Here is a 15,163-nt window from a genome sequence, read left to right as displayed (position 1 = left end):
CCACTTGCTGTTCCTCATCCTTTTTTGGTCCCCACAGAATCATTTAGGTTGGAAAAGAGCTCTCAGATCATTGCATCCAATGCAGTATCTTCGGCTACTTTAACACTGCAACAAATACCGCACTTGCAGACTGGCCTGAAGTGGAAAATAAATGTATTTCTTTCCAGGAATTTTCCCTTTCCCTCCTCCATTTTTAGGACTGGGAACGAAAACTTTTAATAGGACTTTTAAAAACCCCTTTGAAAAAAAAAATAAAAATCATACCTAGTGCTTTATGACTTCCTGCTGCAAGGTTCCAAGTGCCTCAAGGAAACATCTTTGCAGACATCCACACTCAGGCTACTTCTCTTGTGCAATGCTATTGCTAGAAGGAAAGATATTTAAACATATAGATATAGGTATACATAGATATATATATAGATAGATATAATATCTATCTATCTATCTATCTATAAAACATAGTTTCATTGTTACGGACTGCTCCTCTGCCAGCTCCTCACCCAATTAAAGTTTTAAACCTAACTACAATCTCAGCTTTCATTATTAATTAGCACATTAATATTTAAGTGCCGAGCAATTGCCTACAGCTATAGAAACATTAAGGGCTAAGCAGTGGCCAAGTGTATCAGGTTACAGACAAGGCAAGGGGCTGGGGGTGTTGGATGGCCAGGGGACCAGCAGGACACAGGGTGGTCATGAAGGGCCATCATCTTCCAAAGGTGACAGGCAGAAGAGCTTTGTTATCCCTTGCCAAGAGCAGAGCCCAGGAAGATCAGGAGAAAGAGCTGGAATAAGGCAATAAGGACTGTCTCAGGCTGGAGAACAAGGTCAGGCTGGGGAAGAACAGCAGCCAAAGGGCCATCTCAAAAGCTGGGGCTGGTGTGGGAAGGAAGCCATAGAGGCTATGAAATAATTCTGTCTGCTCCAGGAAAACCTCTCCATGCTCAAAAGAAGAAAGCTTTAAATCAACATACACTCTCACCAGATACTGCACAGATCTTCCTGTTCAAAGAGCTGTGTGATCCTGGCAGCAGGCTGAAATCAGATTAATAGAGTACAAAAGAAATTCCTGAGTCAAGGATGGCACTTAGACCTAGCAAAGCATGTTAAGCGTGGCTGTGCCCCGTACAAAATAAAGCCACGTGTCAATAAACTGAAGGCACAGAAATAATTTGAGGCAGAGTGCCTCTGAGGTCAGGTATCAAGCACTGACTCTTGGATGGAAAATCTTCAGCTGAAAAGGTGCCACCTCCAACTCTCTTCCTTCTGCCAGGAAGTGGAGAGACAAACAGGAGTCACTGCCTTGACTCACCCAGGAGGAGGAGTCCTTGGATCCTGTGAAATGGGAAAGAACATAAGAGACATGAGACAGACAGCAGGGAAGGACAGGGCAGGTGAGCTGAGGAGCATTTAATGTGCACCAAGACTTCTCACACCAGTGTGAGAAGTTCACTCAGCTCAGAACCCAACTCAGTGCCCACCTTCCCCTGCCTTCCCTGCAGTGTGACCTGTGGGGAGAAGGAAGGGCAACAAGGACATTGCTCAGTGGAAAGGTGCCACAGGAAAGCTTTCACTGGGACTACAGAGTGGCAAAGAGGTCCCTGAGCACATTGCCAAAAAGGCCAGATCCTTATCACTGGGGTTAGATGGATGGAACCAGGTTTGGACAATGTGTAAACCCTCAGGAGTGCCCCAAGCACAAAACCCCAAGTGTGGCTGTGCTGTCTGAGTCCAGGTGACCTCAAAATCGGCTGAGAGCAGCTCTGAGGAGCAGACAGGGCACCTTGGGCTGGCTCCTCTCTCCTGGACCTGACCAGAGAGAAGGACAGCAAGAGACTTCCCTCTGCAGATGCAGCTGCTGGAGCTCCATCACTTCATCAGTGAGCAGATGAAGTCCCTAGCACCAAATGTCTGCTGCTCAGCATTTCTGCATCATGACTCCTTAATCTGTTTCAGGGAAAAATCAACAGGGTCCGTTTGTATAGGTGCTTTGAGCCACCTGGGTGATTTTGCCTGGAGCAGATTAGGAAATGCACACCCCAGTTGCTCCCAGACAATGCTGGATACAGGAGTTACAATAAGAAACTACATGTGTCAGTATTTTAACAGAGCACCACACCCTGAACGTGAAGTTAAAGCAGTTATGTGAGGCATTAAAAATCTTTTTAAAACTGTCAGGCTTATTTACACAGTTGTAAGTGTGTAATTAAATATTTGGGAGGTTTTTTCCCTCCAAAACTGTGTTTAACTGGAAAGACAAAAACACACATTTAACATTTATACTTCCTTAATTGCTTTTAAATGTCACCACAAATTAAACAGTGTTTATTCTCAGTTTAATTGACAGCACCACAAGACATCACCTCTCCACCTGAGCACAAAGGCTTTAAGGGAACAGCAATGCACATTTGCATTGCACAAAGCTGATTTTATTCTCCCTCCCTCCCCATCAGCACCTCTGTGTACCTTTGATGGCCCTGTGCCTGTTCTCCTGCATGGGAGCTGACAATCCCAGCTTCATTCACTGGAGGAGCAGCCACCAGCTCACTACAGAGCAAGTCTCCTCATAGAGAGGAGGAAGAGTCCTGGTCCTTTGGGAGAAGAAAACCAAGAGCAGTTAAACAAAGCCCAGATGTTTGTTGGGGTCCCCTGGAGGACAACTAACTCCCCTCTGCATCAGTCCAGAGACTGTGCCAGGAGAAGACAGAGAATTTGGGGATTATTAACATCTCATCACAGCTGCACATACTGCAAACCTGACAAGGGCACTGGAGTGGCCATTTCAAATTGACTGAAATTGGATTAAATAATAAATAAATTAAAAAATATATTTTTAAAATTCAGCCTCATTTTAAGCTAAAATGCAAGACTAGTTTGGCAATTTCATGAAGCATCAGTGCCCAAAATCAAGTTTTGGAAAGTAGAATCCCTGCCCATAGCAAGGAGTTGGAACTAGAGGATCCTTTAAGTCCTTTTCCAACTAAAACCATTCTGGGATTCTATGATTCTAAAAGCAGTGGGCAGTTGTTCTGAGCCTTCTCTAAAAGATTAGGGTTCAGCAAAGCCTGGGAAAAAGAAAGGGAGAAGAGAGACTGCCTTGCTTGGAAACCAACTCCAGAGACAGATGCTGCCAAGGAAAAAGGGCAGTACCCACAGAACCAAGATTTTACCTTTCTTTCTCTCTAGAGAAGTGTTGGAAATACTGGATTAAAGCAATTCTCAAGCTTCTCACAACAAATCAAGCTGGGGGGTTGAAACAAGTCACCGTGCTGTGACAACATGCCAGCCAGGCTGTTGTGCATCTCCTCTTGTACGTGGGTATTAGCCCAAAATAACTCAAGATATTTAAATCACAACTAGCTGACTTCAGAGCAAACCAAGTAAGCTGTGCAGAGACTCTGATGGTTCTTCCTGTCACTTTCTCAGGCTGTCACCAGAACATGGGGATTTATTTTTAATGTATGGCCTTTATTAGATTCCTGGTATGAAAGTCCTTCCTTCTTCTTGTGAGCCTCGTGAAAGAGAGGGGTCACAGCCAGGATCCTGAACACAGCCTTGAGAACTGACCTGGAGAACTTCTAAGTCATTTAACCTGGACCCCAACTTGGCTGCTAATACAACAGCTACAGAATGAGAACTGCTTTCATGAAAAAGGCTTCTAATTCCTCTCCTGGTGATTCAAGACATCACTCAAATTTACCCAACCTTACTAAAGGACTAATTGATGCTGAGTGTCCTCCATGGCTACCCAGCTGACACTTCCTTGCAGATAACCCCCTTGATGGTTTCCCTTCAGGGCTGTAGGCAACTGCTGCAGAATGCAGGGTGAATTTCCCTTTTGTTCAGAAGGTTGTGGTGTTGTTCAGTGGCAGCAAATTCTAGAGACAACTGGAAGGAAATGCTCCTCTGTGAACAGCAGTCCTCAGGACCAAAGGTGGTTTGTGAGAGGGGCAGCCTGTGTGACCCCCATGCACAGCTGTGGATATTGCATCTGGAGCACAACCAGGAGAGCTTTCAGTGGGGTAAGGACAAGGAGAGAGCAAGCCCAGCCTTTTTGGAGCTAAGCTATTCACATGTCAAGTCTAATTCTATTTCCATATCTTGGAAGCTGGATCTTTCTGTAAGAATTTTTTCCGTGTCTATACTTTTAATCTCAAAGGTTTTCTGGATGGACACACTGGCTCTGTGCAGAAATCCCTTCCTTGTTCACTGGGATGGGATCTACAGGGGATACTGCTCCCAGGGCTGCAGCTCTGCTCACTGATCTCAGCAGGATGAGAGCACAGAGCTCAGGGAGGAGTGACATGGCTGGAGGTGAAGGAAAACCATACCACAGTCTGAAACTGCTGTGATTTTGAGATGGGAGATGGTATCACTGATACACTGGAGCTTGAACTTCCTCTAGGATGGAGTGAGGCTCTAGAACTGAGGCTGATCAACCAGCACCATTCCTTCAGTGGGGAAATGGTTCCTGAAGTGTAAGACTAATGATATCCAACCTTGCTCACCCACAAAGATCAACAGCTCCAGCTCCAGCAAACTGAGTTTATGTGACAACCCATTTCTACTGCACATTCTGGCTCTGCTCAGCCCAGTTGGTTTCAGTTTCCCCTTCTGCAGACAATGTAAATATCTGGGAATTAAACATCCTATCACCCTTGGAGGAGACCAATTAGACCAGGCAACTCTCAAGGTGGAGAGGGCACTTGCAGCACTCAGGTGCTCCAGACAGCAGGTGAGGAATGGGACAGCTCCCAGGCTGCCATGCCTTCCCCTGCAGTGCTGGCTGCTCTCACATCACCAGGAGCCTCCTCAAACACCCCCCTCCTCTTCCTGACCTTTAATCCTGTGCTCAATCTGCAGTGAGAAGGGAAACTCACCCCTTTTTAACTGGGATGCTCTCTGCCCAGAGTCAGTCCAGAACACAAGCACAGAAGGCATCCAAGACATGTTCCAAAGAGCCAGACCATCCTGTGAGTGACCTGCAGCAAGAACAAACACAAAGCTGCTGCTCTGCATATTCACAGTGCACATTTACCATCAAACTTTGCAGCTCTTGCATTTTTAAACAAGAGTCCAGACTGGAAAGGAAATGATTACCACCCTGACTTCACCTTGCCATGAAGAGCTCCCTCCAATGCTTCCAGCTGTGCAGAAGAAAGTCCTTCAGGAAACTCAACCCACTGCAGGCACATTCTTCAGATCTTGTTAGAATATTCCTCATCATTCTCTTTTTGGTAAATGAGCTTTTGTGGTTTAGCCACAGGACTAAAGAAATATTTCTAATAGAAAAGATACAAAGGATTTTCACTTTTTAATCTGACTTTGTAGACAACAAAACCTCCACTGGAAAAAAATTAAAGTTTCTCTAAAAGATGACATGAATGAATCTAATCACTGCCCTATAGTATCAGAAACAAAAATCAGCAAGACCTAGAGAAGGTCCCTCCAAACATCTCCACAGGGTGTCAGTGTTATTTCAAATTTGGGTCATTTTATGCTGGAATCACACTAATTTCTCACCACATTATTTTTATGAGTCTGTTCCTCAGAGAGCAGCTGCCAGCACAGAATTTTGCCCATGTTTTTCATTCTATTTAAATTAAATTCATTTAATTAAAACAAAACATCTTAAAACGGGGAGATGGAAACACACACTCACCGTGGTCTGGGGACAGCGGGAGATTTCAGAAGGATCTGCAATGGGATTACCATTGTAAATCTGCTCCCAGTTTGCTGGTGGGATTCTCAATTGCTGCTGGGCAAGGAACTTCCAGCAGCTGATCCAGAGCCCTTCCAGAGGCACCAGCCCAGGATTCCATGTCCTTTTACTGACATGACCACCACAAGAGCCTGCCACGACTCATTCAGCGTTTGAGAGCTGTTTGAGAGCTGACTCTGAGGCAGAACAAAGCTGTTTAAGTTGACCCTTGCCAAAAATTATTTTCCAGACACGTTACTACCATGGCTGTGCTGGAACAAGGTCCCACTGTGCTCTGGCAGCTGTGGCAGATGTGTCTGTGACACACAATGTCCCCCACTGCCGTGGGTGCCCCGAGTGACAGCACAGCCAGCTCCAGTGCCTCTGCAGGGCTCTGCTGGGACACCCTGGGCTCTCACTGATCCTTGGTTCTGATCCAACACTCCTCTTCCCAGCAGCTTTCTTCATCTTCCAGTGGCCCAGCTTTCTACAACATTCCTATAACTGCTCCTCTTCTAATCTGGAATTATGAGAGTTACTGGAAGCACTGCTGGATGTCCAACAGGGATGAATCCCAAATCAGGAAATTTCTACAACTATTTTCTACTCAGCATTTCAGTTCTTTATCATATTTTTCTAAAATTTGCCATTTCTTATCAGTGTAAGGGACATCATCCCAAAGAACTTCTCCTGAAAGCAATGCTCAGGAAGGTGCCTGTAAGAGGCAGCAAACAGGCAGCACATTGTGTTAGCCCTGCACAGAACATGTTCTGCCTCAGATATCAGGCAGCAGTTGGACAAACAGGGGTGTTTTTCAGCAGGAACATCAATTTTAGCTGCTCCTGCCACACTCCTTGCCATTTATCCTCCCAACCCTCTGCCAGCCTTTCAATGTGCCAATACCATGGCCTGTGAGGATGGGCAATAAATTGAATTGCAGAACTGACCTAGATTAAAAATAATCTGGCATCAAAATCAGTATATATTTTTAACCCAGGTTAATGATCCCATCCAATTCATAAACTGCCCAGTAGTTGTGCCACCAGGACCAAGTTTGGGAGGAGCACTGGGTGGGAAGGAGGTGCTGGACCTTTAAATCAGAGCAGTTCAATTTATACTCCTGGAGTCTGACTTGCCTTAAAGTAACAAAGAGATGAAACTCCAGATCTCCAAAAATGCCTAAAAATTCAACTTTCCATAGACTACAAAATGGTTTGGGTTGGAAGGGACCTCAAAGACCCTCTCATTCCATCCCCCTGACATGGGCAGAGATACCTTTCACTGTCCCAGGCTGCACCAAGCCCCATCCAGCCTGGCCTTGAACACTTCCAGGGATGGGGCAGCCACAGCTTCTCTGGGCACCCTGTGCCAGGGCCTCCCCACCCTCACAGGGAATAATTTCCTCCCAGATTTCAGGATTTTCTTGTTCTAACATTTTTTGTGTTTATGTCCTCCATAAGTAAAGAAGGGCAACAAACAGCACCATGTCCAGAGGAGGGGAGCAGAGCTGGGGAAGGAGCTGGAGCATGAGGGAGCTGGGGCTGTTAAGTCTGGAGAAAAGGAGGCTCAGGGGACACCCTGGTACTCTCTACAACCCCCTGACAGGCAGTTATAGCCATGTGGGGGTCAGACTCTTCTCCCAGGTTAACAAGTGATGGGACAAGAGGAAATGTTGCACTAGGGGAGGTTTCCATTGGCTATTAGGAAATATTTCCTCATGGAAACTGTTGTCAAGCCATGGGCCAGGCTGCCCAGGGGAGTGGCAGAATCACCATCCCTGAAACTGTTCAAAAACTGCTCAAAAACCCTGTATGTGGCACTTGAGGACACAGTTCAGAGGTGAGCACTGTGGTGGTGTTGGGGGAACAGTTGGACTTGATGATCTTAGAGGTCTTTTCCAACCTTAGCAATTCCATGACTCTAAGACAGCTGCTTCTTTCTGCTTTCCCCCACCACAGAGAGCAGGGCACCAGGCAGGGGACCAGCCTCACAGCAAGCCCAGCTCCTGCTCAAAGCTACCTGGTGGTCTGCAGAACATAAAAATATTTTGGAACAGCTGCCCTGGATGATGGCAGAGAAGGAATATTGACTGGGACCGCTGCGGCTGTTTCTTAAGTCTTTAAAAACGAAACATCATGGCAGCTATTTAGCATGGCTTTTGAAAATTCAAATATTGACAGAAGGAAGTTTTCCAAAGGATGCCAGCAGCTTTTGCAGGAACCCCAGCAGTCGAAACACTGCGGTGTCAGATGTGGGCAGCAGCACAAGCAAGCTCCACAGAGGCAGGAGAAGTTCCAGCACTCTGCCCTCTGCAAGGCATGCACTGGAGCTGGGGGTGGCAGGGCTGCAGGGTGCAAGGGAGAGGCTAAAATGCCCTGAGGAGCTACAGTCACACATGCCAAACCTGCATTTTACTGGGAGAGAGTGACTTCACTCTTTACCTCCCCTTCCCCACTTCCCCTGCCCCAAATGGACAGATGTGGCTTTGCAAGAAATTAATTACAGATGGAGGCTAAAAAAAAAAAAAAAAAAGGGGGAACCCCCCCCACCCCTCCCCACCACCACAAGGCTTTTTCCTCTGCAGACTTGAGGATGGATGGGGCGACCTGGGAAAACTGGCAGATGGAAAACCCATTACAGATGTGAGGTTTGGAGAATAAGGCTGAGGGACAATTTGAGAGTTGTAAATTTTAACTTTGGGGGTTTAAATGCATTGCTTAGCAACACAAAACAAATAGGAAACAAGAAGCCTCATGAGAGAGATGCTTAAATATTTTAAAATCCCTATTTGAGCTGAAGGCTACATTACCAGAGACCTGAGGGGCTGCTATTCTCCACAGCTACAGTCAAGTCAAAAAGAAAATAAGGACTGTAATCTCATTTTCACACCAAAATGTACATAATTTATTTTGCTCAAGGAAAACAGTTATTTGTTTGTTCCTGCTCCTGTTTTGCATGGTACAAACCTGAATAAGATCAGAATACACAATGAAATTTTAAGCATTTTGCTGCCTAGGAAAGGATATCATAACATGTTCAAATACAGGCAGGGAAGCTGCTTTACTGGGCATGTATATATTGGATATGATCATTGCTACCATATGTCTGACCCTCACTACATGGTCCAATGCCATTTTATGCTGCTGCATAAATAATCTTCTAAAACTCCTGACATCTCAAAGGATGGCAGGGGCCTCCATCTCCAGGGAGAGAAGGAGAGGGATGAAAAAGAACAGATCACCTGGAAACAAATGTTGAACTTTTTACACTATTTCTTCACCATGAAGGAAAAACAACAACAAAAAAGACATTACCAGATTTAAAAGGTCAAATATTAGTTTTGGCCTTTTTTGTTTTTTTCATCTACTGAAACAGTGGAAATACCAAGTGAAGCAAAGTATGAAGCTTCTGAACAAGCCTGTGGCCAAAGCCTCACCTTCTGCAGCAAAACATGAAGGAAAAATTCGTTAAAGATTAAAAAAAGAAATTCCCAAGGAACCAAAACTCCTTTCAAAAATCCTCTTCTTCTCAGAGCCTGTAAAGGCAGTTCCCCTAACACATACATACATTTTTAAATACAAAAAAAAAAAAGCAAACAGCAGGTAGCTCTTTGCCATATTCTGGGGCATCAGCCCATGGTGTTACCTCTGGGGTGTGCTGAGCTGGATGCAGCATGCACTGATCCTCTCCTGAACTGCTGAATGTGACATCTTCCTGCTGCTTTCATGAGGGAGGGCCACATCAGTGGAGTTCAGAAATAACCCAGACATTCCCACTTGGTTTTACTGCTTGAGCAAGAAGGGATAAGGCAGGCCCACAGTTTTGGAGGCTTTTTCCTTTCTTTTTTTTTCTTATCTGAAAAAAGCCAAGAACAGAAGCCCAACCATAAATAACTATGGTTAGTATTAATAAATACTAAATATTTAGTAACTAATATATGAAATAACTAATGCTTGCAAGAGTTAAAATCAGTAGAAAAGCTCCTCAGTGGCTTAGAACTCCAGGCCAATAAAACCAGCTGTTCATAGAAATACTTAAACTTCAAGATCAATGAAAAAACTAGAGGCACAATGGACACATCTTGCTTAATCTAATGGCCAGAGCAAAGAGCACTTAGAGAAAAGGCATTCTGACATAGAATCATGGAATGGTTTGGGTTGGAAGGTACCTTAAAGATCTAATCTAAGCCATCCCAATCCTAGTGGACACCTTCCACTAGACCAGGTTGGTCCAAGCCCTGTCCAGCCTGGCCTTGGACCCTTCCAGGGATGGGGCATCCACAGCTTCTCTGGGCACCCTGTGCCAGGGCCTCCCCACTCTCACAAGGAAGAATTTCTTCCTAATAGCCAGTTAAAATCTACTCGGTTAGTTTGAAACCATTTCCCATTATCCTGTTACTCCACATCCTTGTAAATAGTCTCCCCATCTTTCCTGCAGGTTTCCTTCAGGCACAGAAAGGCCACCATGAGGTCACCCCAAAACCACTTCTCCAGGCTGAACAATCCCAATTCCCTCAGCCTCTCCTCACAGCAGAGCTGCCCCATCCCCCTGATCATCCTGGTGCCTCCTCTGGATACTCCCAACAGGTCCTTGTCCTTCCCCAGGGCTGGAGGCAGCTCTGCAGGTGGGGATGTATTTCTGTACAGACCCTCAGCAGTTTATAATTAGCACTACATCAGTTGAAATTATCAGAGGTAAAGACCATGGAGAAGACTCAAAGATCCAACTGCAACTGTGGTCATCTCCTGGCAGCAAGAGATGTTCCAAATGCAGCTGAACACTGTTTTGTGGGCATGGCACAATGATGGTGTAAATCAGCAGTGTCTGCTGTCTGTACACCTGCCTAAAGCCAGCACTAAGCCATGCCTGCAACAGAGGCTTTTGGGAAACACCTTCATCTTGGGCCAAAAGAGGCATGGATGAAAATCCCCACCAGGAGGGATTTTAGATGGATACTTTTAGCTTGGCCAGGGACAGGAGCAGAGACCACAGGCAGGCTGATGGTAGAAACAGTGTGTGTGGTGGGTGAGTGTTCCCTTTCCTCATGCTCCATTTTCCCATCTCCCTGCCCACACCCATGGCACAGGATTATCAACACTTCTTTCCTCCTCCACTGTCCTTGCAACCTTGCAAGGCTCTTTTTTCCTTTTTTTTTGCTTTGCAATTGAGAAAGTGAAGGAGCATCTTTCCAGTCCCTGAATTATATACTAGGTTATTAAATCACCCACAGGTCTCATTTACCAGACCTAATTTGAGAAAATACCTATTGAAAAAAATCACTTGGTGGACAGCACCAGCAGATGACCTTAAACAAGGCCCCAGCAGCTCCCAAGAGGTTTTTCTACAATCAGTTAAAACTACTTGCCAAGATGGTAAATACATGCCAGAAACTGATGGTCTCATCTAAGCACAGACTCCCTGCTGCTGCTGGTACCACCCCTAACCTGGGGTAACATTGGTTGGAAAGTTCCAAAATTCCCTTGGGCAGCTAAGGGTCTAGTTTGCCAGGATTAAAAAGGCAAGGAAGCCTGGCACCTTATATGGTAAAAAAAGCCCTTATAATTTCCTTTATTCTACTCTCTGCAAAATTCTCATGGGTATTCAATGCACAACATGGAAAGCAAAATGAAACACAAATTCATTATTTCCCCTTTGCCAGCTGCTTTTCCTTGCAATGAAACTTCCTGTCATGTTTCTATCACAGATGTGCTGTGAGACTGGCCTGCTGCAGCACTGTTGCCCAGCTTGGATTGCATTTTTTTTGGAAGCAAGTGGCATAAGAGAAGGCACGGTGAAAAGTGAGCCTTGCTTTGTTGGATTCTTTCCTGGATAAAGGCAGGAGTTCCTAGCAAACCCCAGTGTTTGTGGCCAGAAGGTTCCCCTAGCCAAGGATGTGACACCAGGTCACTTGACACAGGGAGCTTAACAAAGGGAAAAAGCCCTCTGAGTTTACTCCTGCTCTTGGCTGAAAACAGGCTGCTAAAAACCACACTGGAATTAAAGGGCATTGTGGTGTGGAAACTGAAATCTCATCAGATGTTCCAGTGGAAAACAGAAGGAGCAGCTTCTCCAGGCACGAGGCAGCGCTGCTGCTCTTGGAGCGCCCGAGGCAGCCAGAGCCAAGGGGCTGGGCAGGCCCTGCTGAACAAGACTCACTTCTCTGCATGCTGCTGAGACTTTCACTGTTGCTGAAACCCTGGCTTTGACATGAGCTTCAGGCAGAGGAGATAGATGTGGGGCAGGAGAGATGACAGGGAAAAAGAGCACGGAGAGAGATAGGAGGGGAAAGGGGCTGCCTTGTTCCCAGCCCACTGCCTGCCCCATCCCTCGTGAAAAGGCCCCTTCAGGCAGACCTATCTGTCAGCCTCTGACCTGCCTTTCAACATTATGATGCTCTTTGATTTTATTCATTCCTGCTGGAGGTTTTGCTTAAATATAAACAGCAGAGCATTTCAGCCGGAATTAAAAAAATACAAATAAAAGAAATGAGAAATTCCCCAAGCCTCCAGGCACATTTTAAAACACATTAAAAAGGATAGGACAGTACCAGCTTCATACATACCACAGCTGCAGTGACTCGCAGCAAAAGTAAGGAAGGTTGAATGTGCTAGTGTTTTGTTTTAAAATATGGCCTTCACATTCAGAGAGATCTCTACAACACCAAAACCTGAAGGAGAGAGTGAGAAATTCAGTGATTCCCACCTTCCCCACCTTGATATTTCTGCTTCTCCATGTGCAGGGCAGGCCGGACTGCGGGAGAGCAGAAGCTTTTGTGAGGTCCCCAGGACTCCTGGAAACACAGGCAGCTTTACACCAGGATTTACAACCAGGAGGTAAAGAACAACTCCAAAGGTGTTTTATTACTTGTGATGAGGGACTATCAAAGAAGCCACAGGCTACTTGGCCAACTGTTTGGTGTTACTCCTTTAGTTCTTATTGGCAACCCTCTATACTATTGCTCTATTTTTCCTTTCCCCTCCCACTCACTTATCTTTCATCTTCCAGTCTCCAATATTAACTCAATTTCACGTTGGAAATTAATCTGCACAAATGCTAAAGAAGTTCAGCTGCTAAAAAAGAAAAATAGAAAAGAATAAAGGCAGCAGGTCAAGTACCTGACACACACAGAGGCCAGGATGCTACTCCAGCACTTTAGCACAACACTGGTTGTGCAAACAGAAGACAAGTTCTTGAGTTCTTTTAAATGAGTAACCAGTAAAGGCTTTTTTAAGAAGAGCTTTTTTGCACAGATTTTGACATTCCTATTTTCTGGTTTGAAACATGGCCAAAGGATGAACATGGATGATTTTCCTTTGGTAAGCACAGGGCTTTAATGACATGCCCCACCTTGTGATTAACAGTAATGTCTGGGTTTCTTGATTCTTCTGACACCAAGACCAAACAGTGTTGGAAACTGTGTATATTTACCATATCCTTCTGCTTTTAGCAGTTTTCAAATACTGCCCAAAATAGAAGTTTGGACTTGCACTGTGATTGACACTTGTACAATCACTGTGGGAGACAAAAGATGAAGAAATGTAAGCGAGTATTGACTGACACTTGTTTGCCCTGGGTGAAAATAAAGAGGCCCAGGCCAGGGCAGTTATGTGCTGCAGCATCAGTAGAGATGGACTGGCTGCCTGTGTAACTTAAACAAAAATGGGGAGAGAGAGTGGTCTATGCTGTTAATCTATACTGGAGGATTTAGAAGCAAATAAAGCCCTATTAATCTTTTCTAGCTTGTAAGTACAGATGTTTTACTTTTTGTAACACTATTTCAAGTTAAACCCAGATGGTGTAAATCAAGCTGTAATGCTTATTGAAGATATTTTCAAAAAAAGCATTTTTTCCATCCCTTCAGCATTCCAAGCAGTTCAGCAGGGCAGAGCACCCACCCTGAACAAGGATTGCACATGGCATACTTGACTCTGGCAAGGGAACACAGTTCCAGCAGTGGCTCCCTGCAAATGGCTCCTGCAGCCAAGACTGAGCCTTCCAGACCAAGAGTCACTGGTGAGTGTAAAATGCACCCAATTTCTAAGCTGACAACAGCCACAAGTACTTTTGTACACCAGTGTACAAAAGATGTACATTAAGGTATATCTTTTTTGAACCAAATACATTTTTTTCCTCTCAACAGAGCTACAAGGCATTTTGGGAACCAGAATGGAATCTTTAAAGTATTAACAATTTTTCTTCTTTTTTTCTTCTCTTTGTGAATTGTACCTCCACCAAGAATTCTTCATGTTTACAAAACTGCCCATACATCTTTTCCATGGATTACACTGTTTATAGTGACAATTAAATTCTACACAGACCACTATGTAAATGACCAGTTAAGCCTGGATAAACATCCACCTTGTTTTTCCAATCCCACCACTACTTTTGCTTTTACTCTTGTTTATCTGCTGTCTTGCAATGCCCTTTCTTGGCCTTACAACCACGTTAACTTGCTCCTGCAGTCCTTTCTATGAGCAAATTGTTTAAAAGAAATACCTATGTTTTTATGTAATAAAATGTGAAAAAGCAAAACCCCTAAGATGCAGTCCAGCGTAAATCATGATGAAAGACTGATAATAAACGAACCTTATTCATGCCAGATAAAGCAACAAATCCTAATTTAACACACCAAATAATTCATCCTTAGCCAGAAAGACACTCAGACATTCAAACAGCCGTCTTTGTACATATGGAGAAGCTGCCAAGTCTCCATACTTGAATGATCTCATAGACTCTGGAAAAAAAAAAAAAGAAAAACAAAACATTTTGCCATACTACCTGAATACGCAGGGGGAGAAAAGGACCAAAATGAAAGCATTTTAGTGGTCTGGGTCCTAATACAGATCTGCAGAGAAGTGTGGGGAAAAATTACGACCATAAAGTCACAGAGAAAAAACAGAGCTAAGCAAAACCTTCTCTTAAGTTTTCTGGCCTGTAATGGTGCTGTCTACGAAGCAACGATGAATAACCACCCCTAAATATCTACTGCTGTTGTTCTCTCCCCAGCTCACATCAAGCTTAACTCACACTTCTTTCTGAAACAAGGAAAAGAGGGACTGTTTACAAGAGCACAGAGTGACAGGACAAGGGGGAATGCTTCACACTGACAGAGAGCAGGGTTACATGGGATATTGGGACGAAATTCTTCTCTGTGAGGGTGGGGAGACCCTGCCACAGGTTGTCCAGAGAAGCTGTGGCTGCCCCATCCCTGGAAATGTTGGATGGGGCTTGGAGCAAGCTGGGATAGTGGAAGGTGTCTCTGCCCATAGCAGGGGGTTGGAAGGAGATGAGCTCTAAGGTCCCTTCCAACACAAACCTTTCTGGGATTCTGTGAAAAGGTCTGCAGCAAATGATGAGCACTGTTGGAGAAGTTAATGTGTAAAGGCAGTAAAGTTTTCCTCTGAATCATCAGGAAAAGGTGATCAGTTTTCACCAACAATGCCTTTTCCTTTTGGTGTGAGG

This window comes from Molothrus aeneus, chromosome 9 (assembly GCF_037042795.1).
Source record: "Molothrus aeneus isolate 106 chromosome 9, BPBGC_Maene_1.0, whole genome shotgun sequence".
Taxonomy (NCBI): Eukaryota; Metazoa; Chordata; class Aves; order Passeriformes; family Icteridae; genus Molothrus; species Molothrus aeneus.
Note: the sequence above shows the minus strand (reverse complement) of the source record.